The 23,886-nt window shown below is 39.7% G+C and overlaps 1 long non-coding RNA gene across 1 annotated transcript in view; it reads right to left on the bottom strand.

Moving 5' to 3' along the window:
• Positions 1–23,886, bottom strand: part of LOC308070753 — a 41,017-nt gene extending 17,131 nt beyond the window's left edge. Inside the window, exon 1 of the long non-coding RNA XR_013930840.1 lies at positions 1–23,886. This exon is cut by the window's left edge and continues 10,923 nt beyond it. This is a non-coding gene — a long non-coding RNA (uncharacterized lncRNA).

The following is a 23,886-nucleotide window of genomic DNA, read 5'->3' as shown; positions in this document are numbered from 1 at the left end:
CTTATGGAAAAATAGGCAACAACATGGATATTTGTCTGGTTTTGTTTTCTAACGAGAGTTCCAGAAATTTTTTATTACGTCTTTTCGGTAGATTTTATTTCCCCATCTCTTACATGTGTCTTTTGCATAATATTAACTCTAACCTTTGAGTCACCCACATCCTGGTATGCATCACCACATTTTCTGTATGAAACAGAAGAGGATCTTTATGTATTATCAGACACACAAAAAGTAATAATTTGTATTTTTCTCCTCTTCCCTTCTGAAAAGTGGGGTGAGATACCTGTACTGGAAGCCTTACAGAAACTTTTCTGAAAAAGTATTGTCTATGGAACATGGCATGCTCTTCAGTCCATTTAGTTTGTCCGCTGTTCAGATATAACATTTCTTTAAAAAAATGTTGTATTTCTCCTATTTCTTCATTTTCTTACTCACTGTAACTGCTATGGAAGCCAAAACAACCTCTGTCATGCTGTACTCCTCCCCACCCCTTGCCCCACATTACTGTTGCAAATTTTTGCTATCTTTCAAGTTGTCATGCTTTTCATGATTTTTGTACCATGTCATGAAGCTCTTTGTATTTAATTTAAAGCAAGCCTGCCAGGGATGAGACATCTTTTTTATTCCTTGGTTTGTTTTTTTGTGCCTGTGTGTTGTTTATGTATGTTTCTAGTATTACAGAGCTAAAAGGAAAACTTAAAAACATGAAGCCAGGATATACAATACACTCAAGAGTGTGATATATTTTTCCCACACTGTGGAACTTGATCAGCTCTGGGTTTTTTCAAGCATCCCAGAAGTTTAGATGTCTACTCCCCCTCATCTCAGTTGGAAGATCAGTTTGTCTGGGAATACTGGCAATAGTTCATTTATTTAGAGTTCATTTTCCTGAATCTTGACCTATAAGCTTTCTCCAGTTTGGACTACTTTAGGCTAAGATAACTAAGTCGTTTAAGCATTGGAGCAGAGAAACTAAATCTACATTTACACCAGAGTGAAAGAAGAATAGTAGTATAGTATATATTAGCTGTTGCTGGTTTTAATTCAGGTAACACAGGTAAGCTATAGCAGTGTGAAGAATCAGCAGGAAGAAAAAGTACTCTACCTGTATTCAGGATACTCTAAAGCATTGCTCTTTCTCCTTTACACACTGAAACCTCTTTCAACCATGTCCATCAAACTCGTTTCCAGCTGGAACCCCTAGACCCAAGGAAAGAGTCAGGTAAGGCCAGGAGGATGTCAAGTGCCAACCATGGGTTCTGCCCAGATGAGCTCAGTGGAGGCTTGCCTAACCATCACAGCATACAGGCGGGGAAGCAGATGGAAAGATAAATGCCTAGGCAGCTTTTGAGGATCTGTGTCGAAGTTTTCCATCTGTAAAATGGAGATAGTGGCACTTATTGACATTAACACACTTAGGCAGAAAAGGTGTAAAAGTCCTTTATGGAAGTCTGTGCTTGTGTAATTACAGCTACTCTAGACATCTCTAAAAAGCTTTAAAGAAAAAGTTTTAAAGGCTTATAAAAATGAAGCTAGTAAACAGGAGGATTCTACAAAATGTTACAACCCACCACGGAATTTCAAAAATTTCATTTTATCCAGAAAACAAACAAAACAGGGAGTGGAGTATAAAGAACACGTTTTTTATCACCACAGTCCTCATTTATGCGAAGGGGGAGGTTTACAGCAAAAACAAACCCTAGTCCCTTTATACTCACAAATTAGCACCTTAAACTCTCATTTGTAAACCTTTTAATGTTTTGGAAAAGGGTGTTCCAGTAGTGTTTTCATACTAAATTCTGTGTCTGCCCACAAAACAGATATGCATTCAGTCCAAGCCCATGAAAGGCAATCACAAAAAGAGCACCCAAGATAGTTAAATGAAGTAATTCTGTCTGGAGCTGGGAGAAATCCCTTGGGTGTTGCAGCTCTTCTAAGAACCCCAAAGCTTTTTGTCAGTAATTCAGCACATACCTGACCAAAAAAAAAGTCGTCTGACTGGTTCTGTTGTTTCAGCTGTGCTGAAGCAGGGGAAGCAAACAAAGCTTTAGCATTTCAATTAAGTTTCAACTCTGATGATATTTTCAAGTAAATATTTATCAGTGTGGATGCCCTCTGAGTAGCTCACTTACAGCATTTTATATTTAACAAATTGTTTGTTGCTATCAGAAAAAATAACATCGATATTTCTCTCAAGGAAGAAAAATGTCATCCAAGGGTTCCCTCCCTTAGTACGTAACACATTCTGATAGCAAGGAAAATTGTTGTTTTCTTGTCTTCTATGCTGGAATTTGTAACTGAAAGGGGGAAAATCTTACATCTGTCTTTTAACACTTGACCGGATCAATGACTTGTGATATCAGAGCTTCATGATCTCAATACAATTTGCAGTAAATGTAGGTTATTTCTTTCTGCCTTCAGGAAGTGGGCTGCCAAGCACTGAGTTTCTTTCTACTCCAATGATATAAACAAGCACCAAAGGATGTCAGGTCAAACTCTCGTCTCTTCCTTTCTACTGCACGCTGTCATTAAGAATATTATAGTTTTGATTCACTTTGCTGCAGGTTTCAAGCTGAATTTAGCAGACAAATACAAATGCATTTTAGTGTTTTCAATATTTTCAAAAGCCCTTCCAATTAACTGGTAGTAATCCCAAATGCAGCATTTGGAAGAAGCTGTGGGTTTTATTGTGACTTGGCAACTTCAAAGCAACAGCAGTCTTGAGATTATCCAATTGCAGTTCTTGGCAGCAGCTGTTAAATCTTAAATTGCTGAAACACTATCTCCAATGCAGTGTGATAGACCCTAGCAGAATTGTATGTAAATTTACGTGGACAAATTTGAAAGTTGCATCTTTTCATACTTCAGTAAAACTAAAAGAAGTTAGCTAAACAGGGAAAAGGCCTTAGGAAAGTAGTGATCACCAGACAGCACGGAGACAGCTTATCTCTTTGATCAAAAGATACTGGTTTTAAATCACAGATAAACAGGCTTTTGAAGTACACCAGACTATTTAATCTGTAACCACCAACATAAATTATTTTCACCCATTTTAATCAGGAAAAGTGAACATTTCAGGTTAGAGAGAAAGTGTCCTTAGCAGGGTGACTAGGTTATCCTGCGAGATTGTGATGTGTTTACCACACCCACTATGTCAAGGCGCTAAATGCACTGTTAAATAACTAGAAAAGTACTGACTGTATGGAAGACCTTCTATAGGTGTGCCTGCAAAATCTAGGAGTGGCTTTGATTGGTGGTTATTCATGCCAGTTATTCAGCTGCTGTGATGAACACATGTGCCGATGTTTTTGTATTTCCTTGTACTGGTTTAAAATATTCTATTTCTGAAGAAGAAGATAATCTTTTGGTGAGAGACTGGCCTTGCAGAAGTGGGAGTCAATGTGTCCTCTTTCCTATCTCCACGTAAATTTGCCTCTCGATATCCCTCCCTATGCATCCTGTTTGGAAACATGATTGTTAAAAGTAACCAGAAACTGCTGGAAGAAAGAAAAACTAAATGTGATTAATGTTTGAACTGGCCTTTTATTTGCATGCATACAGCACCATTGAAAGCTCTCTTTCTGAAAGATTTTTTTGTTTCTTCCTCCAAATCTATCTTTGTAGAAGTTCATTTTCTTCTAACAGCGCTGGGCGGGTGTGTGTGAATTTGATTTATTGGAGGATTAGGGAGTGTTGCTATAAATGCATGTCTCCTCATTCAGTAACTCAAGCTTGAGGTCAGATTGGATGGGGTGCAGTCACAGTTTGTCTGTGGTAATGAACTTTCATTATCTTAATATCCCAAACAAGGTACCTGCTAGCAACAAAACCACTTCCTTTGTATCACTGAGTTAAAAAAAAAAAAAAAAAAAGACAAAAAACCTGAGTCTGTGTACTATCATGTGCCAAACTTTAAAAATCTGCACTTCCTGGAGAAAAAGTAGCAGAACAGCTGAAACCGTAAGTTCAGTGCTCAGCTGGTTGAGGGGCTGAATATTTGGTAGGTTAATGTCTCAATATATTTGGTAAATCTTTCAAAAGTTAAATAACTTCATTCCTTTTATCTGAGTTTAGTGGGCTATGATTCTGGGAAAAGTGGAAGAAAAGAACACAAAGTAAATACAACAAATTGTCAGGCAAGTAGAAAGCAGCTACAGAAGATGGGTCTTATGTTAAGTATTTTGGAGAAAGACGTTTAGGTCTGCAATGTGCATAATCATTGCAAAACTTTTTTCTCACAGTGAACTGAATCAGATTGATCTGATCCTTCTCAAGTCAAGAGAAGGCAAAAGTTATTTTTACCTCAGAACATTTTTACATCCCTGAAAATTATATGTGACTAGTTTAAGGACATTTTACTACTTAGATGACAAGGTAAGAGGAGGAGCAGCCATTCTTCTGACTCTTGTTAAGATCCTTGTGGTTCTGTTTTAACTACAGCAATTAAATATAGGGGTGCTCATACTGAAAATATTATTAAGGATAAGAAGTGGGGAGAAAGTGAGGTATTTTTGAAGGTTAACCATAAAAGCTCTGTCTAAAAGCATACCGCAGCAAAATTCTTCAATCCAGGCTGTGTGGAAGATCTGATTTTCCTTTTAGTTCTCACTGCCTTCTGCAAAGGCTGAACAGTAGAAGGTGAATTTGGAAGGAAAAAGCAAGATCTGAGAACTTTGCCCTGTGGATTCAAGTGTATCTTGAAACAAAAATAGACACTAACTTGTCATTACAGGGTGGGTTGTTTGTTTGTTTGTTTTTTCCTGCCAACTGATGTGGTATACACTGTCAAGTCATCTGTAAAGCAATTAAAAGTTTTTTGTTCTAGCTTAGAGTAAGAGAAGTTTCTCCGTGTATTTTTTAATGTTGAAATAGATCCATTAGATCCTTGATATGGACAGACACTAACTTCCAGCAGCATCTTGACATTGATTAAATATCAAGACAGTTATTATTTGTGAGTGATCCTCACCTGAGGAGCACAAAACATCTTGGTGAGACAGCTCTCACAAGTGACATTTTTATGGATAAAAATGCTTCCCCACTCTTCTTAGTACAGTACAGCATGTCTGCAATGAGACGGTGTAATACACACATCTTCCAAGTATTTGAATTAAAATCATAAGAATAACCATGTTAAAGCTGCACTGTTCCTTTTTCTGAGCAATACAAATACAGAAGTAAAATATACAGCTTGGTAAATATATGCATGCACTTCTGCAAACGTTTCATTTTGTGTTTAAGTACGTGTATAGTGAGTGTACTTATATGCACTTTCATTTGCAAAGAAAGTGTTGATTTCATGTAGCAATGTAAATGATGAGGTACAGCTGGAGGATCTGTGACTTTAAATGTGCTTAATTGGGGAAAAAGTGTGGAAATCTTCAAACATGTACGTGGGTGGTGTCTGAAAGAAGAGCAAATGTCTTGCAAGGTTTCATTGTGCAAACAGTGATCTCTTTCTCTAAATGTTTTGGATTATTTTGACCAGATTAGCTACCACATTGTAATGAAAAGCACCTAGCAAAGTGTTCTGATACGCAATGTACTTCTGATCTTTTTGTTTTCCTCTTTTTGCCTTCCTCTCGTCCCCTCCCCCAGCCGCATGTGTCCCGACCCCAGGAAGAAGCAAGGGGGCATGGCAGAGTTTCATTAGGCTGCTGCAGTTAAATCCTTCAGTGGCTGTGAGGAACCTCTGAGATGTTAATAATGGCCTGAGCTGTCCCTGTAACACAGAATTCAAACTGTGCTTTCGCTCCTGCTCTAAACTCGGTTCCAGCACAGGAAGAAACCTTTCTTCTGCTTCTGAGAAACTGCCTGCTTCTGGGATGGCGCTGGTGGTGCACAGCCACTTCATGCATCCCAGGAATCTGGGCACTGCTAAGTTTACAGCCGCTTTTAAAGCAAAAAATATAAGGTTAAGCTAGCATCCTTGCTACTGCAGCCCATTCAGCACAGGAGTTTAAACCATATTCTTCTAGGAGATGTTAACTATCTTCTTGTAAGGGTAAGGAAAAGTAGGAATTTACTGAATTTCCCACTAGGTGCCTGTCTGCATCTTGCTACCGCAGGTTGTAAAGGTTCAGTCCAGCTTTGTACAGGGAGCTATGCTGTGTTGAATGTGCTTTAATCCAGAGGTCAGAGCGTTCAGCACCTGATGGAAAAGCCTTGTATTTATCTTGCAGACAGTGACAGTCCAGATGTATTTCTTTTTATCACACTATGCCAACAATAAACTATCTTTGCTAATAACAAGAGGATTTTATGTAGAGTTTTCCCTGAAGCCATTCAGAACAGAATTCTTATTTGACTCATTTCAAATCAAATAATTGTTTTTCTCATGAAACAAGGCTTTGACTTGAGTCTGAGTCTCTAGCTGCACCAGAACTGGGGAGAGGAGGGGCAAAAATTTCTCTTTCTTGCTAATACCGGCACAGCCCCAAATTTTTAGGAAGAGTGAAAGGGAGCATAAAGCATTTAGAAGAAGTAACATGTAGGATGAAGGAGGAATTGCCTCTAGGCTATTTAAGTGATGGCAGTTCCTTGGCACTTGCACTGTTTAAAAACAAAAAATTAAAAACAAAGCTTGAGTTCTTAACAGTCTTGCATTTGTAGAAACTGGTATTGATAAAACTTGAGTGTTGGCATAGATACATATGCATGTATGTGTATCTGCATTGCCTAAAATTCAAGGATGGCTATCCTTAAGCAAATGGGCGCAGGCAGTTACCTGCAAAGAATCCAGCCATTCTCTCCCGGTGTGGTCCAGTGCTTCAACAGCAAGATGGTATTTGCTGCTGGTTTTGTGCAGGGTTAGCTGCCCTTCTGTGCCTCAGGTTTTAATCTGTAAAATGGATCTGATAATTCTGCACAGAGGGGAAAAAAAGTCTGTCTAGTTATTAACCACTAATTGCAAATAGTACTTACTAATTTTGAAAAACGAATATATTTTGAGTAATTCAGATATTTTTTTTTATGAACTGGAGCATATAGGAAAATAAATCATTTGCCTGTTCAGCTCTGAAAACTGCCATTGTATAATATAAAATACAAAAATTATCCTGTGTAATTAAGACACAGCAGAATTTTTTTAAATTAATCAACTGTACTTTAACACCAAAAAAAAAGCAAACTAAAACTACAACTAAAATAACAACTATTGGGAGGGTTTTATTGAAGTTCTACTTGATTGTTGTTGTTGAAGATGGAATAGAATCCATGTTATTGAATAAATTTAGATTATTTTTAATTAAGCAGAGCACAGAGAACCCCAAAAGAAACAATTTTAGCTCAAGATGTATAATAATGGGTTTGGCTGCTTTGTCTTCTATTTACAAAATTAGAATTTGAAAAGTTAAAATCAAGATTAGATATGTTTGGTAGTTTATCTGAGTGTTTAATTTGTTACAGGTTGTGCAATCTTTTTATAGTTCCATGGAGCAAACCACTGTTTTAGGTCACTGAAGTCAGCTGGGCTCAGTGTGAGACCTGCCCATCTGATTCTTTTGCAGGATCAGAGACAGTTTTTATCTGCGATGGTGTCTCCGAGTTTCAAAGCACAAGCTACAGTGATAATTTTACAAATCTGGCACTTTCAGACTTGCTCAAGCAAAGAACACAATCTTTAAATCCAGCTGAATTCAACACTTGTATTTATTAACAAAGTGGCACGCAGCCAGAATTCTGAACACGTAACCTGTTCGGTCATAATGCTGCCTTTGTGAGGATATCTGAATTTCTGGAATTCAGACCCACCAATTTGCTCAATGAACCAGAAAGCATTTCTATTTCGTGGCAGAAAGAATTACAAAAAATCCAGGCTTGCATTTTTTGGGGGTCTGTGATAAAATTATTTTTGAACTTTATTCTTCTGAGTATTGGGTCGCTTCTGTACATTCCAGTCGTCTCTAGATGACCACATTAGAAGAAGAAAAAAACCCCGTACTGAAACAAGAGCAAATATTGTAATTTCCTAGTTTCTTTTTCCTAGAAATAACCCCATAAAAACTTCCTAAATACAGATGGTGGGCAATGTAGGAGATTTGTTCAAAGTATTTATACAGTATAACTGAAAAGACTCTGAAAAGATCAGCAAAGGATTTTTTTATGGCTTTTTAAATTATTAATTCTCATTCTGAAGGCCTACAAAGTGGCAGTTGGCAAAAGGGGGGTTGTTGAGCTTTACTTTGTGTGTGTACTTCTTTTGAGAAGAACAAGGCACTTCTACAAAATATTTTGCCTTTAATTGATTCTCTTTTGTGGGGTCTTTTTTGGCTTTTGTGTTTGTTCTTTTTAACAGCAACAAAGATTTTGTCCTCTCTGAAGAAGTGTAAAAAAGTTTATTGTAATTTCTTGCATTACTTGAAATGGCAGGACAGTGTGGACATTGCCAGAATGTCCTTTCGCTAACATGTAAGTCAATAACTCTTTTAAAAAGTCTTTAACAAAATTAACATGATTTGTTGTATGCTATTTAAGTAACAATCCCTTCTCTTCCTGACTGTTACACTTCGGTCTTCCTGGCTATTGTGATACTGTTAGTTCATTAATCCTGTATCTATCAGTGTTCAGGTTTAGGAGTTGCATTTCTAAATACAATTAGTGAGCAGAAGAAGACCCCTTTGAGGTCTTGGAATATATGTTTTAATAAAAAGGCAATGTATCTTGCATGTATCCATGAAAATTAAGGAAAGACAACTTCTACAACTATCATAATCCTCATCATTCTGTTCTCAAGTTTTGCTGATAGATTTAGGGGTGCTTAGAAAAGGTCAGTGGGCTTCTGATAACTCAAATAACTCAGGCTGAGGCTTCAAAAATGCAATATATGAGATGAGATGTTTTGATGATGAATTGAGAAGCATTCCCCAAACTCTGAAGACTTCAACTCCCGAATAAATTAACTCACTGTAATACCTGACAATCTGCTCGCATTGCACAAAAGTCTGGTTGAAGCTATAAATACTTGATGACAGCTTGTAGATGCTCCAATATGAAGTAACAGTCCTGTAGTGATTGGTCCATGCAAGCTGGATGCACAGGCGGTATGATCTAGTGAACACGGGATGTCTAGAATCGGGATGCCTGGGACTTGGGGAAGACCGGTTCCTGTACCTGGTTGTTACCTGACTTTCACCTTCTGTTTTGTATCTGTTTTGTATTTTGATTTTCTCTATTTACCTGGATTTTGAACGATTTGGGTATTTTACCACTCTGATCAATCAAGTTCAGGGCTTCTACAGGCTGTCACAGCCCAAGCTGTAAACTAAACTGTGAATTTCTAAACACCAGCCCAGATCTGCTAGTGATATACATGCGATTTTGAAGTGGTACACCAAGGAAATAATGGATCCTGCTATCTTCTCCCCAGGGTAGATGGGAGTTGGCTGCATAGAGCTCATGGATCAGTAGCTGCCACTGTTCTCTCTGCAAGTGAGAGGAGCAGTTTGGCTAGGAGGCATGTTTCAGCCATGCAGACCAGCACAGCACCATGTGCTTCTGCTCTTGTCGTCAAACATGGTTATGGACTTCAGAGAAAATAACTAAGTGAGCTACAGTTGGGAACTTCTTGGTTAGATGATGGGGAAAAGCATTAATAGCGCAGCTGGCTGATAGAGAATTTACTAGGTTTCATGGCTAAATTCTGATGTTCTCAAATTTCCTTTACCTCTAATTTGGAATGGAAATAAAAACTCCTTCAAGGTTTCCCATATTGTGGAAGAGCTTTGGATTCACGGCGTTATGCCTGGCAGGCTGACAACAGGTTACCCACCTTAGAAGTCCTCAGTTTCATTCATGTGTGGACTATTGAGGACAAGGGGAAAGCATCTGACAGACAAGGTCACTCATATCTAAGGCAAAAATTGCACCATTTCCATATGCCATTTCAATTTGGACATATCAGCAAATTTTGTCAGAGACAAATGCTGTGTCTCATTCTTATTTTTTATGCCTTTCACTTCCTCTTTTTGTTGTCTCCTTGGGCTTATTTTTTCTAATACTATTTTGTTACTGTATGTTTCAAATCCTTTTAAATGTAAATGTAAAGCTAAACAATACAGGTGGATTCTGAAGCAGTGACAAACTTGCTGTAGTATCAACTCTTTCAGTAGATGTCTTGTCTTTTTTTTTCAATTGGTGGTCACAAACCAGGAGCCCCCTGCTGCAGGTGCTGCACCAAAACCAGCAGTCCCTGTCCTCTTCTCCTTTGCATCCTCCCAGCTTCTGACCATAAATGTGAGTGCTCTGGACAGCATATGTGATAGCAAGAGTGTGAGAGAAGGCAAAGACCACATAAAACAAGAATAAATCCTTCACTTCAGATTTGAGTAACAGAAAAACAACCTTTGGGTTTGTGTCCCGCTTCCCCCTCCCCCCCCCCTCCCCCCCCCCCCCCCCCCCCGGCCCTGCCATTTCCTTGTCTCTGTTTCTGTATCACTTCACTTCTCCGTGTCATGTTTCTGCCCTCTTTGGGTATCGTTTTTCAGTGCTAATCAATCTCTCACATTGCTTTCTCACACCCTGCCGTCCCTCCCGCACAGGGTGAGTGTACAGCCTGCCTTTGTCACCCAGGGTTGACATGGACAGGTCTGATGTTGTTGCTTCTCTGACTAACTAAGGCTCGTAGTGTTGGTAATGCAGTTTCTTTAGATACCACGTGGGCTGAAGTACAGACTTTTGCATAAGAGATAGTTGTCCCACTCTGTGTCATTGTGTCACCTGTATTTACATTTCTGCTGTAATGTGCCGAGGTGACTGTTTAGTTTGAGAGTGCCAGACAGTGGCTTTTGTCTTGGGTGTTTTGAACAATTACTTTCTGACTCTTCAATATAGGTGGCATAAAAATGGCTTAACACTGATATCCCTGTTTACCCTTGTTATTTCCATTTTAATGAAGAAATAAGGAAGGGGCTGCCCTAAAGATCTGGTACATGAATATGGAGCAGATCTCTGAGCAGAAATTTGATGTGAAAGACGGGATGAAGGATGCCCTGTGAAGAGTGAGGAGCAGGAGCAAGGTGTCCCATTTAGCTAGCCATGCCTGGTAAAATGTATCTGAAGGATCCTTGCTTTTTTCTGCGCCCCAAGACTCACCACTGTATGGCTCATTGACTTGCATGAGGGGGGTGGAAGAGCTGTTTCCTCCGGGATTGTAGGTGAACAGTTTCTATCAGCTACTTTAGCTGTTGTGAACAAAGGGAGGAAAAAAATCACCCTCATGGGATCATAGGGTTGTAGGATAATTCAAATTGGAAGGGATCTGAGGAGGTCAGCTAGTCTAGATTTCTTTTTTTTTTTTTTTTTTTTCCTAATATATATATTACTAAAGGGGCTAAAACTTTGAAGCTTTGTCTTGTTTGATCCTATATTGCTTTAGGTGGTGGTGGTGGTGGTGGGTAAACTGTGCCTGCGTCCCATTTCTTCATTAACCAAGACTGTAATGGAAACGTGGGGGAAATCATTAAATAAATACACCTGATATATTTGCCAGAGAACTCTTGGAGTGGCTTGTTCAGACTTCTAAAGACTGAGAAAAACACGGTGTTTGGCTGCTGGAAGCAGATCGCTTTTTAAATGTTAGCGTGACTCCAAACATTCCCTTGGAGGTCAGGCAGCCCAGGAAGCCAGAAGTAAATGACCCACTGGAGAAATATTCTGGAGGTCCAGATGTGAGGTTTTGTTTCTAGCATTAGTTATTCAGCTTTAAAACTGCAGTTCAATTACAAGTTCAAAGCAGTTAGTGTAAATTTGTTGTGCTGTTGCACACACACTGTGGCCTGTTCTGTTGCAAGTCCTAGTTCGGTTTCCCAGACAGAGTGCAAGCAGGATGCTTCGGTTCTCCTCTTTGCCTTACCAGTAACATCAAAGTGTACCCAACTAACGATAAGATTTTCCACAGTTGTGCACAGATACATACTCTTGCCACTCGCCTGTGTTGGCACTGGCAATTTGTCATTTCACAAAGCCTGAGTGTCAGGAAAAAATTGTTAGTATTTGGCTGGTTTAGCTCCCTGCACCAGACCTCTGCGGTCGGAGAAGCTGGGACAGGGGAGGGGAAGGGAGCTCGCAGTGGGGTGAGCCATTGGACTGGCTTAGCTGTAACGTCAGACTGCAGTCTTTGTTGATTTTTTAGTTTAGTGTGAGAGGCCCTCCCTGGAAAAATAAATTTGTATTGTTCAGTTGTTTGGCACTCTTCCAGTTATGCTGATTGTCTTTTATTGGACATTACAGATTTTAGCTGTACTTGATTAGAGCATTAGCTTGATTTCTTTGACTAATGCTTACAGTTGTCACATGTTTTTCTCTGCCAGCTCAGCTAGCAGCAGCATGACACCAAGTGTCTGCATTTGTTCTTCCCAAGTAATGATATTCAAAGCAAAAAAAAAAAAAAAAAAAAAATCTTTGAAGCAGTGTTCTTTTGCCTAATCTTGTTTCTTGACTTTATCCTTCTGAAGGATAGACCAAAATCTATATCTCAGACCTTCTCAGTGTCTCATCTTACTGTTGTAGGAGGAGGCAAAGTAAATTAATGGACTGGGACTTACAGGCTTGAGTTTCAAGACCAGGCATATGAATGCACATGCAGTATGTGCTAATGGAGAACCACACTTGCATCCTACCTTGTCGCAGGCATACACAGACCAGGCATCCCTGGGCTGCCTTCTGTTATGCCACAAAGATCTGCTCTTAGAAACTGCATAGCCAGTATTATAATTTAAAGCAGCACATAACCTGTCTAAAGACTTATTGGTGAAACACAATGAAGGAGCAATTGCTGGCTCCCACTATGTACTTGCCCCTGCACAGAGCAGAGGTCAGAAGTAGGAGAGAGTCAAGCTTATGGTTTTGATTTCATATTAAAATGTTTTATTATGGCTTCATTTCATGTCCAGGGATCCACAGTTGAATCACACATCATTCAGCCTCTTAATTTCCTGTAATAAAAATATAAGTGCTCAGATAAAGAAGTTCAAAGACCTTTTCCTGAAAACCATAGGGGTGAGGGAGAGAAAAATCTTCGCTACACTTCTTCCAGCTCTTGAACAGGTCTACAGTGTTAGATTATTTGTTTGCATGGTGTCCTTCATTGTCGCCATCCTCCGATCAGGGCCTTTTGAAGTCTGTACTTTAATATATTTAGTAACTGGACAAACTCCATTTGCTGAGCTGGCTGGAAGCAGCACATAGCGCCGTGTTATCCGCACTCGGTGTGAGTGGAGCTGCCTGCCTCCAGCGCGTCTGCAGTCCCACGGCGGGAGCCAGCGCAGGGCTGCTGAGAACTGCCCAGGCTGGTCACACTGCATGCCTGCAACCTGCCGGGAAAGCATTTGGTCACTTCCTCAGTCAGACACGTGGACACGAGGCATTACCCACTGAGAAAATGGGAGCTTTATCCTAAACTTGAATGGCTGCAAAACTGAGAAAATGAGGAATCCTCTGGGCAGCCTCGTTCTATCCACATGTCTGTTTACCTTAAATTCCTGTTTGCATAACTGTTTGATTCTCCCAAAGGAGCAAGCCGTTATTGACTACTGTTGAGATCAGAGATGCATGTGATTTTAGAAAGGCTGGGCAGTGCTCTGCGGAGCTTGCTTTCTCCCGCACAAGGATACATTTGCCATGCCACCATTAGGCATAAAGGCGTTCTGATTACTGAAAGCATCAAGAAGCCATTGCAGCCTTTCACAGGATTAGTCTTATTGAGGACAGTCAGTCATAGGGTTAGTTTAACAGGAATGATAAACAAATTACTAAAGTCTTTATTTCTACTGCATTTTCTGCCTGTGTTCTCTAAATCCCGCAGAGGCCCCCATGAAACAACAACACAGTGACAAGGGAGCGGCAGCAAGCACAAAGCATGAATAAAGAGAATGCTAAAGCTGGGCTGCATAACCCTGCTTGATGTGCGGTCTCCTCTGATATCACAAACTTTTTCTATTAGGAAAAAGAAGCCAGAAGCCTTTGCCTACCAAAAAAGAATCTTTGATCTAAGTCTTTTATGTTCCCCCCCAACCCCCCTTGCTAAAAGAAGCCATGCCAGCATTATAGAAATAGCATCTGCAAAACAATTTGCAAGCTGGGGTTGAATACATCTTGCTTTTCAAAAAGCAAATCTTTCACATAATGTCATGTGGTGATTTTTGTGATGTTGCATTTTTTAATGGCCTATGTGTAGAAGATAGATGTCAGAGACATCAACCCAACAAACAACTGTAAATATTTGCCTTGAGAAAGCATGTGGTATATCCTGTAATTCTTGGCTCAGCCTCTTAATCTGGAGGCAGCTTAATTAGTTGTTAGTGGACTAAAGCAAAGAAAATATTTTAAAAATAAATAAAATAAACAACATGGAGCCTGTGTTATAGTCCACAGTGGTTTTTGTAGAACCTAAGTGTGCTCATCACTTTGAAAACTGGGCCCTGAACTCATAGTTTGAAACTTGAAATTTTAGCTGAGTTCTTAGCACTACATAAAATCGCCCAATTAAGGGTTTTCAGAAATGATTGGCAACACACAGTCCCCTAATTCCATCATTTTTTTCCTGCATTTGTGGCCATAACTTCAGAAATACTGAATTTCCTTCAGCTTTTGCTGCATTTTGGTCCTAGGGAGAGGATAATGTTTTGGAAGATGGAAGTAAGATGACAAGATCTTTCAGAAAACAGTTCCTTTTGTGAAAAACTCTGTTGTGTTGATTTTTGTTTTCATTCTAACAGTATCTTTAAATGCAACTAAGGACAGTAAATATGCTAACAATTCCATTGACATATGGTTCCAGAGAAAAAGTCTCTTTTTTCCAGTGAGCTGGACAAGTGTGAAAAAAGACCTGAGCCTTATTGAGTGCAGTTTAATGGGATCTGTATTCAGCATTCAGTCAAGATTTCAATTTCTTTTTTAAAATATTAGATTGTATAAGGAATGCGATAGAAAATAAAATATAAAATGTTAATGGTGTGATGTCATCTGGAATACTGTGTTCAATCTTATTTCAGCAAGAAGTACTTCATAAATAAAGGTGGCTAAGAGATGAGTGACATGTTTAAAATGGGTAAAGGAAATAGTTTTTGCGGTGCAACACAAATACTCCATGGAACTCATTATCACAAGATGTTCTTGAAGCCAAAAAAGTTAGATGTGTATCAGAAATAGCCACAGGTACACTAGATAGGGCAAGAAAAGAAATTATAGCTTCTCAAGCTCCAAGGCATAAGACAGTATTAACAGATGTGGGTTAGAAAACAAATCTGCTATGGATGGGATCTTCTGCAAGATCCTTGAATATCCCGAACATTGAACAGGCCAGCATTAGGGAGAAGATGCTTATCTACTGAGGTCTTAATCAATATGGTGACTTCTGTACCTATATGAAGTAGTAATTTATTTAGATAAATGACATAATGAATTTAGTGCATCTTGAACGATTCTGCTTTCGATTAGCTGTGTAATTTTCCTAGTTGGGAGCCTGAGAAGACTGCAGCAAGGCAATTCTGGATTCATCTGTTGTTATTATAGGAGTTTGTTCTCTACCAACCAAAAGAGGTTCAGGTCTTCACTGGTGATTTACGGTGATATTTACACAGAACAAGCCACTTCTGAGCACATGGGTTTAGTAGTGGCTTTTTGTTTCTCTTTTGAAAACAGAGACCATCACATTAAACCCTAATTTAAGAATTTTCACTAGCAGTTTTGCCTGTGCTGTTAACAAACTGTAGATGCAAATATTGTTCCCACTCCATGGCTCCTGAGGAGAGTGTTTCATTGATATGTTAATATCTTCTTTTCTCTTCTTTCCATGACCTAAGATCTAAACAGCCACAGTATTAGATACAGTACTTGCACAAAACAAAAGTAACATATCATTCTTAGTTAGAAACTAAGCTTTTTCTAGAAATGCTTTCTGTAGGGACAGTTTGGCTAAGAAATACTTTAATGTGTGGGAGGTTTTGGACAATAATAAATAACATTTTTATGCAAAGTAATATACTATTTACAGCTGTGATGCTCATGTGGCTATTTGTCTATTGCCACTCTTACTAACATTATAATTAAAGTAAATGTAATATAAATCGGGGCATAAATGTTAATTTTTGCTAGAAGTCTTATAGGTTTGAAGCATTAAGATGTGGAAAAAATAAACAATCAGAAAATAGGATGCTTACTACTGAAGAGAATTTGGGTGTTATATTACACCAAGAAATAGGGTGGATAATTAGAAAGCAGTTATGTGCCCTGAGTGGGACAAAATATTTAGCTGGAATTTGGGAGACCGTCCATTGTTCAGAATACAGAAACTGCACTTGGAATGCACCAACTAAAAATTAATCAGAAATAGACTGCTCCACAGGGTTTGTAACTGGAGTTAGGATGCCTCTATTCTATTCTGTGATACCGAATTAACTTGTCATCTTAAGAAAATCATGTAATCTGTGCTTCAGTGCTTCTACCTCAGTCATGTGAACAGTGGTAACTTCCTGGATAAAACTGCTTTATTAACAAACTCACATAGCACCTTTTGAGGAACTGGCCTCTGCTGCCTGTGGTCAAAGCAGCTGATGTAGAATAAAAATGCTGAAATTCAGTAGAGCTTTGGCTAAACAAAGACTCCCACCTTTCATGCATGCAGCTGAACAAATTCCAACATCGGTGGGAATGACAAAATTTCCCTTCTGTAGGCCGATGCAGTAGATGACAATATGTTTCAAATTTTCCCAATGAAAATACCCCAAAATATTTTAGATTTCTTAGTCAGAAATCTTTCCCAGACACTGAATAGCTTTTAACAAATTATAATGCTACCTGTTCTACAGTCATCAACACATACTCTAAACATTTTTACTGTAAGTCATTGCTTGAGGGGTTTTTGTGTGAGTTGGTGTGCAAGCACTCCAAATGAATCATTAAGATGCTGATTGGGAAAAAAAAAAAGGCTGAATATCTCGAAATGGTCTCACACAATGTGTGTCCAAAATCTGTATGAATCAAATCCATGAGCATGGCATCTATTTCAAACCTCCACTAGAGCTGAACAAGTAGAGCAATTGGTATGAAAGAATTTTAAACTATGTAGAGTGAGTGATTCTCTCATCACATGCTCCTTCTTGAAATCAGCGTGAGAAATGTCTGCCTTAGACGTGGTTCTGCTTGGTCAACAAATATAAAAATTAAATTATATTTATCAATTAAGATAGAATTTTCACTGTAGGAGCCTCATGTGGCAGTTGTGTGAGCACTTCTATACTTGCGTATATATATATATATATACACACATATACACATATATAATTGTCAATTTGGGGAATCGGTAAAAAGGGTATTTTAATATATATAGCTGTTGGTTGGGATAGCACTGGAGGAGCAAGACTATTCAGGGACCTCACCCCTGGATTATGGCAGGTTTTCTTTTACGCGCTCTCTGAACTGTCCATCTGGGATAGCAGCAAGCCCTACCTGTCCAAAGCACAGGCTGCCTTACAGCTTCATACACCTCCACGTCCTTGCCCCCCAAGGCTCTGACAGCCAGATGTAGCTCCATGGATTTTTCGGTAGTAAGAAAATAGCCCTAGATGAATATGAGAATGTTTCATGCAACTATGTGATGCTGTATTGTATATACAAACAAAACCTCCCAGTGTTGTTTCAGTATCTCTTGAAGGGTTTACAAAGCAGGTTGCACATGTGTCCTTCCAGTGGGCCAGATTTATCAGTGGTGCAACTTCTTTGATTTCATCAAAGCTATATACATTGTCATGACTTGAGGTGTACTTAGGTATATCTTGGGTCTTTATTACATGTCTTATTTATTCACAGTTTCAGTTAATGATATCCCAGCATAGAAGTGTTTCCTTGCTTATCCCAAAACACAATTATCCTTCTTATAATTGAGAGCAGCATTCTCAAGAAGCAGCTCATTTTTTATTATTTATGGAGTGGGCTTTTTTTGCTAGGAGAGGTGTTTCTGAAAATATACAATCCAAAGGATTACTCTTTTAGAACTACTGCCAAAAAAATATCACTTAACTGAACTTCAGGATTCACAAAGCAGAGCTCTGAATTGAGGCCCTTAACTTTTTGATCCTGCACTGACCCACATTGTATGTGCACAGCAAATATTTAGCTTACGCGATTCAGGTATGCAAAAAACTATGATTCAGGTATGCACTTTAGTCCATGAACACTGGAGAAGAAAGGAAAAAAAAAAGCAGATCTGTATGTGCCAACAGTATTACACAGCACAACTGGCCAAATATTGTCCAGTGCCTGCGCTAGGCTTTTGTTTCTCTGTGTTTACATGCAGTTATGTTCAAAAAGAAAGCAGCAGGGGTTATGGTTTTTTTTGTTTTGGTTTGGTTTTTTGGTTTTGTTTTTTTTTTTTTGTGGTGTGTATGTCAGCAACTACCATTTCATGGCTCCCACATACGTCATTTTCTAAAGTTAACAGGGAATTGCACCTAGCATTCTCACAACCAAAGTCTGGTTTCCACAGAAAGTTAAAACCCCTAAGACATATTTTAGGCTGCTGGTAAAATATAAGTTGTCTCATTTTTTAAAACAAATAAACCATAAGATTTTATGAGAATCTCTCTGTAAGAAGGGCATAATACCACTGAAACACCTTTAAGCAGAATTATGGTCCTGTACTAAGCTGCCAAAATGGTTTATAGAACTAAATCCTCCAGGTATTGTCCCAACTCCACTAAACGTTCCTGAGGGCCAGAGATTTGTGTGGGGACACTGGGGTTTGCAGATCCATGTGAGAGAAAGCGCCAATCTTTATTGTCAGCAGCTCCCTAGTGACAGTACACCTGCAAGCGAGAGGACATTCACTCCCTTGGGCCACTGCTGCTTCTGCAGGAACATGGGATCCTTAGGTGCTTGGTTGCTCCTCCCGTGGTTCCTGTGTTTGTCAGGGGCTGATGAACAAGGTCTGACACTTGTAAGCTACATGGCTGCCCAAACCCTCTGCCCAGCAGGGGGGCATCTGGGTTGGGGGTCCCAAGGAAGCTATTCGTGTCAGAGTGCTCACCGGAGCTATGCTGTAGCCCTCCAGCTAGATAACCTCTGAAATCCATCTGCTCCTTCAGCTCTGTTGAAGATATTATTACTTTGAAAAAGATAGGGACTCTGTACTTCTGGATTTGCAGTCAGTTACTACAAGGAGCATGCGAAGCCATCGCAGCAGAGAGCCGGGACCGTACAAGTAGAGAATATTAATGCCTTCCTCCTAAGCTTCTTTTGTTTTGACTTTTGCATTTTATATCACGTCTTTCTCAATGCTTACAAGTAAAAGCCAACCCGAAGTTCTATTGTTGCTTCTTAAAATTCACAATCCCTTAAATTTAAAATGTTACTGTAAAATAGTTTGATTTGTGAATAAATTGCCAGAGGTTTGAGGTTTGGTTTACATTTGTCTTCCTGAGGAATGGCGTTTATCAACTCTTTGTGAGCTGTCATCACCTTATAGGATCTGCTAAATACACAATGTTCAGGCTGCTGTTTCAGCAGAGTGCTAAAGGCTTGTCCATTGTAATTAACATATTCGCTGAAAACATTTAAACATCAGCATTTGAAACCTTTAATACACTGAACTGCCCCAACTGCCCAGGAGGGGCTGGCTGGAGGAAGACGCCCTCGGGAACAGAAGCAAAATAAAAATAAAATAAGCTCTGCTTTCTTCAAGGAAATAGGATAGAGGCAGTTTCTTAATTGTTTGCTTGTTTATTTATTTACTTCATGCCATTATTTCCTTGAGGGGTAAAAGCTGTTAGGAATGAATTCTTATTCAAACCTCCCAATCAAACATGTGCTCTTTATCATCCGCCCTCGGTTGGGTCCGACGTGCTAGGAAGAACCCTCAGGACAAAGGAGCAGAACAAAAAAAGGCATTTGGAGAATCATTAAACCACAATCGAGCCTAATTGCTCCGTATTGGTTGAGAAAACATCCAGCATATTTAACTTTACCAGACGGCTGGTATGTGGAACTAGTAACTGTACTTCAAGAGGGTTGTTTTGGTTTTGTTTTTTTGTTACACCTGATAATTAATATTTTGAAGCCTCTGGAGTAAATTTTTCTCTCAGAAACGGCAAAATAAATGTATAGCGAGTGCATTGCAAACTCCCCTAGTTTGAGGTTGTGGCTTTCCAATTCGGTTTGGGGACTTTGTGTTCAGCTAATAAATAATAGTGGGATGACACTTGGCCTTAAATATGTATTTCAATGAGTCACCTTGAATGAACTAGACTGCTCTTGCTTAGAAGGAAGGAACATTTAAGGAGATGTTTTTCAGCATGGCTTGGGCAAGGCTTTCTTGTCTGAACTGTAATTTATGGGTGCAAATTTCAGTAGTCTGAACCTTGCTTTATCTGATTTGTACCTACATTCCTCGGGGTGGGGAGAAGTGACTATTCAGATTTTTGCATGCACAGGAAAGTGGTCTAAAAGAAAGCAGTATGGAAACAGGCACTGGGGGGCAGGGGAAGTGCCTGTATTTTATGTTTAAAATCTTTCTGCTTTTCTGGCAAAAGACACTTATGAAATGGGAGATTTTCACAACAGGGAGACTTCCTCATGCATACCCATAGACACACCGTCACTGCCCAGATGCAGCTCTCTCCATCACAGTGGATAAGGCTACTGGGACCTTTCATGTGCTTTCAGACCCGTAAAACTAAACTTGTTTCCATCAGTCTGGCTGTCTGGGTCCAAAGTACCTGTCCAGAATCTCTTAAATGTTATTATTTAATAACTGAAAGCTGTGAGACAAAATCCAGGTTTGGGTGTTGCAACAGAGCACTTTTTTTTTATTGTTCATCCTTAGTCTTTTTGGTAATGTTGACACAATACAGGTGGACTGAACCATGCATGCGTGAGAGGCAGAAGTTAATCTTTCAGCCTGTATTCATAATCGTCACAAGCAAGAATTGTCAGAAAGATGTTTTAGGGATTCTTTCTCTCCTTTTTACATCACCTTGCTTAACCAGAAGGGATCATGGCTGGGGCATTTTTGTGCTGCCACTGCATTAGCATCAGCCACCATTTCACAGAAATCCCAGTGTTAAAACCAAATGGTGGCACAAAGGACTGTGCTCATCATTCATTCCCCAGCTGTCTTTTTGCCTTTGCCACCCTCCTTGTTCTCCTCCTCCAATAAAACCTTTCACTTACAGAAATTCAAAAAAAGGGCTTAATCCCCCTGTCCCTGCAACATCAACCCCACAGGTTAATGCACACTTCAATAGTTAAAATCAAAGAAATGGGCCTTCTTACAATGAGGCCTTTAAAAAAAAAAAATCCTATACATCTATTTATAAGCCACCTAATCTCAAAAATCCTTATTACCTATCGTGTTACTTTAAATCATGGACATGAAGGAAAGGGAGTCTTGGCATTCAATTATCCTTCTTGCTTTAACAAGGTGTGTATAATAAATGAGCAGTTCTTAATTGACTTCAATGCAATTTGACACTACTGGAGTAGGAGGAAGAGGGAGCCAAAAAGAAAGAAGACATGCAGCTTAAAGATGTTAGACAACACGGTTATTTATAACATGAAATGTTATTTTATTTATTCATTTTATTCATCAGTATTTAAATGAACAATATTTAGTGTAAAAATATATACAAGCACTGTTTTGCAAGTAGTATGTTTTACTGATTTTTGTGTTGTCACAGATAATACTGTATGGTTGCTTAAAAGCTAAAATTCTCAAAATTTTAACAGTCAGTGCTAAAGAAGTGTGCTTCAAACTAATTTCCTATTTTATGGGTTTCTTTCTTTAAATTAGACTTCATAAAAACAGATAAAGCAATAAGAAAATCCCTGGTTATAAATATTTTATCTGGTCAATGAGCAATACAAAAACATACTCAACCTGTATCTCTGAATTTTGATGAATTTTGCTAATTTCCATAAGGTGTTTACAAGATGCTGGGCAGATTTTCAGGAGAAACCATTTGTCAGTGTAGTCATCCTGAATCAGGTTATGACATTTTTGTGTGGCATTTTTAATGTAAACATAAGCCTTCAGGCTGTGGTTTTACAGTAGCTTTGATTTGGCATAAATTCTCCCTGTGCCTGTGTTCATCCTCAGACAGATTAGTTCTCCGGTCCGGCATCCCTGCAAGCATGAACAAGAAAGGACAGGAAGAGGTGGCACCACTGTTCCCAGTACAAACCACAGCCTGGGTGGCTTCCCTGGGAGCAGCAACTGCAGCAGTATGCCCACACATCTCCCCTGTCCCCTCCATGTGAACTCCTCAGTGTGTTTTGGTGATGCCACATCAACTTCCCCCTCATTGCAGTTGCAGAAGAGTTTGGCAAAGGTGAGCTCCAGGGGCTCCAGCATGGAAGGACAAATGCCATGGCCACAGCTGAGGAACTGCCTGAAAAGCACATCTGCCACTCAGCAGCAAAACATTGCTCTGTACAAAGCACCTTCAGGAGACAAGGCAGGTAGATAGGACAAATGTCAGGCAGCCAGGAGAGCACAGCGTACCCAGCAAGTGCTGTCCCATGCCCTGCATGAGCACCCCAAGGGCCCTTTCCTGAGAAGCAGGGCACAATTTGAGTTAATAGCACTGATATAGTTAAAGCTTCCTGAACTTCACTCCAGTGATTTATCTGTTAAACCATACTACTTCCTACTAGCTGTGAAAAGAAGTATGTGAAGGGGTGGGTGGGTGTGCATGCGTGTGTGTTTCAGTTAAAGCTGTTCCCTGTTTTGGCATAGTAAGCGTTCAGCCAAAAACTCCTGGGAGAGGTAGTTCGCCTGCATTGATCTGTTTTTAAAAATGATTTTGCTAAATGGTGTTACCATAGATATTTTCAAAACTAGTGTCATTTTCAGTTAGAACAGGCAGTTTTGCCATTCTCCACCCGCAACCGATTTTCTAGCGTTGCAACTTCAAATATATCTTTCAGCCTCAGTCCTCAGCAGAGCTGGGACAGGAGCCAGAGCACAGTAATTCTTATCAAAAGATCACTTAAAAACTTTAACCACAAGAGTAAGGTGTTACAGATTCTTAGATCTAGTGAAGAATGTACTTCCATCCCCTAACTTGAGCAAAACCAGGCTTGTCACTGCTCAGAAAAAATGAAATGCCAGGAGAGTGGAGCGGTGTTGCTCACAGGATGCATAATGGGCTCTGTCAGCTCTTTCAATCATTTAGGTATGATTTGCATCAACGTTTACAGCTGCTGACTATTTACAGTTACACAGCTATTATGTCTTCCATCAGCTGCTAAATGAACAGGTGTTTACCATTGTACGGGCTGGAAAAGAGAATGATAGATGTAAACCAACAGCTCTCCGATAGGGAAGCTGTTCCCTTAAGGAAGCAGTACAGTGCTGAGTATGGATATAAATTTAGCTAAGCTGTTTAACAATCTCTAATTTTAATACTGACTTGTGTGTGTGTGTGTGTGTTGGTAGGGGAGAGAGAGGGCCAGCAGAAAAGGAAAGAAACGCGGGTTGCGGACAGATGCACTGCTCTGGCTGTGGCTGAGCTGGTGGACCAGGCTCCTCACTGCCCGCCCGAGGCTGTTGCTCACTTCTCTGGCCGCATAATGGCACGTGTGGTCACTCCCAAACTGATTTAATCTTGTTCTTACTTAGATGGGGTCAGTTTGGCCTGTTGGGGCTAGGGAATAGCTGTATGTGCAGCTGGGCTTGTGCCTGCTGTCTTTGGAAGACCCTGCAAAACACCCTGCTGAGCTTGAACATCACACCAGGCAACCCCACCACGTGCTTTAAGTTCTCTCTCCGCTATTGCTTTGGTAGGACGAGCAGGGGCGACAGGCAGCTTTGGCCTGTATAGGTGAGTCCTCCTTATGTTGCTCTTTTTTAGGGTATCCTGTTGTCCCCTCATGTTGCCTGTGCTTTCCATTCAC

Source organism: Falco punctatus, assembly GCF_963210335.1.
Source record: "Falco punctatus genome assembly, chromosome: 10".
NCBI classification, from domain to species: domain Eukaryota; kingdom Metazoa; phylum Chordata; class Aves; order Falconiformes; family Falconidae; genus Falco; species Falco punctatus.
Note: the sequence above shows the minus strand (reverse complement) of the source record. Positions and strands in the feature narration are given on the sequence as shown.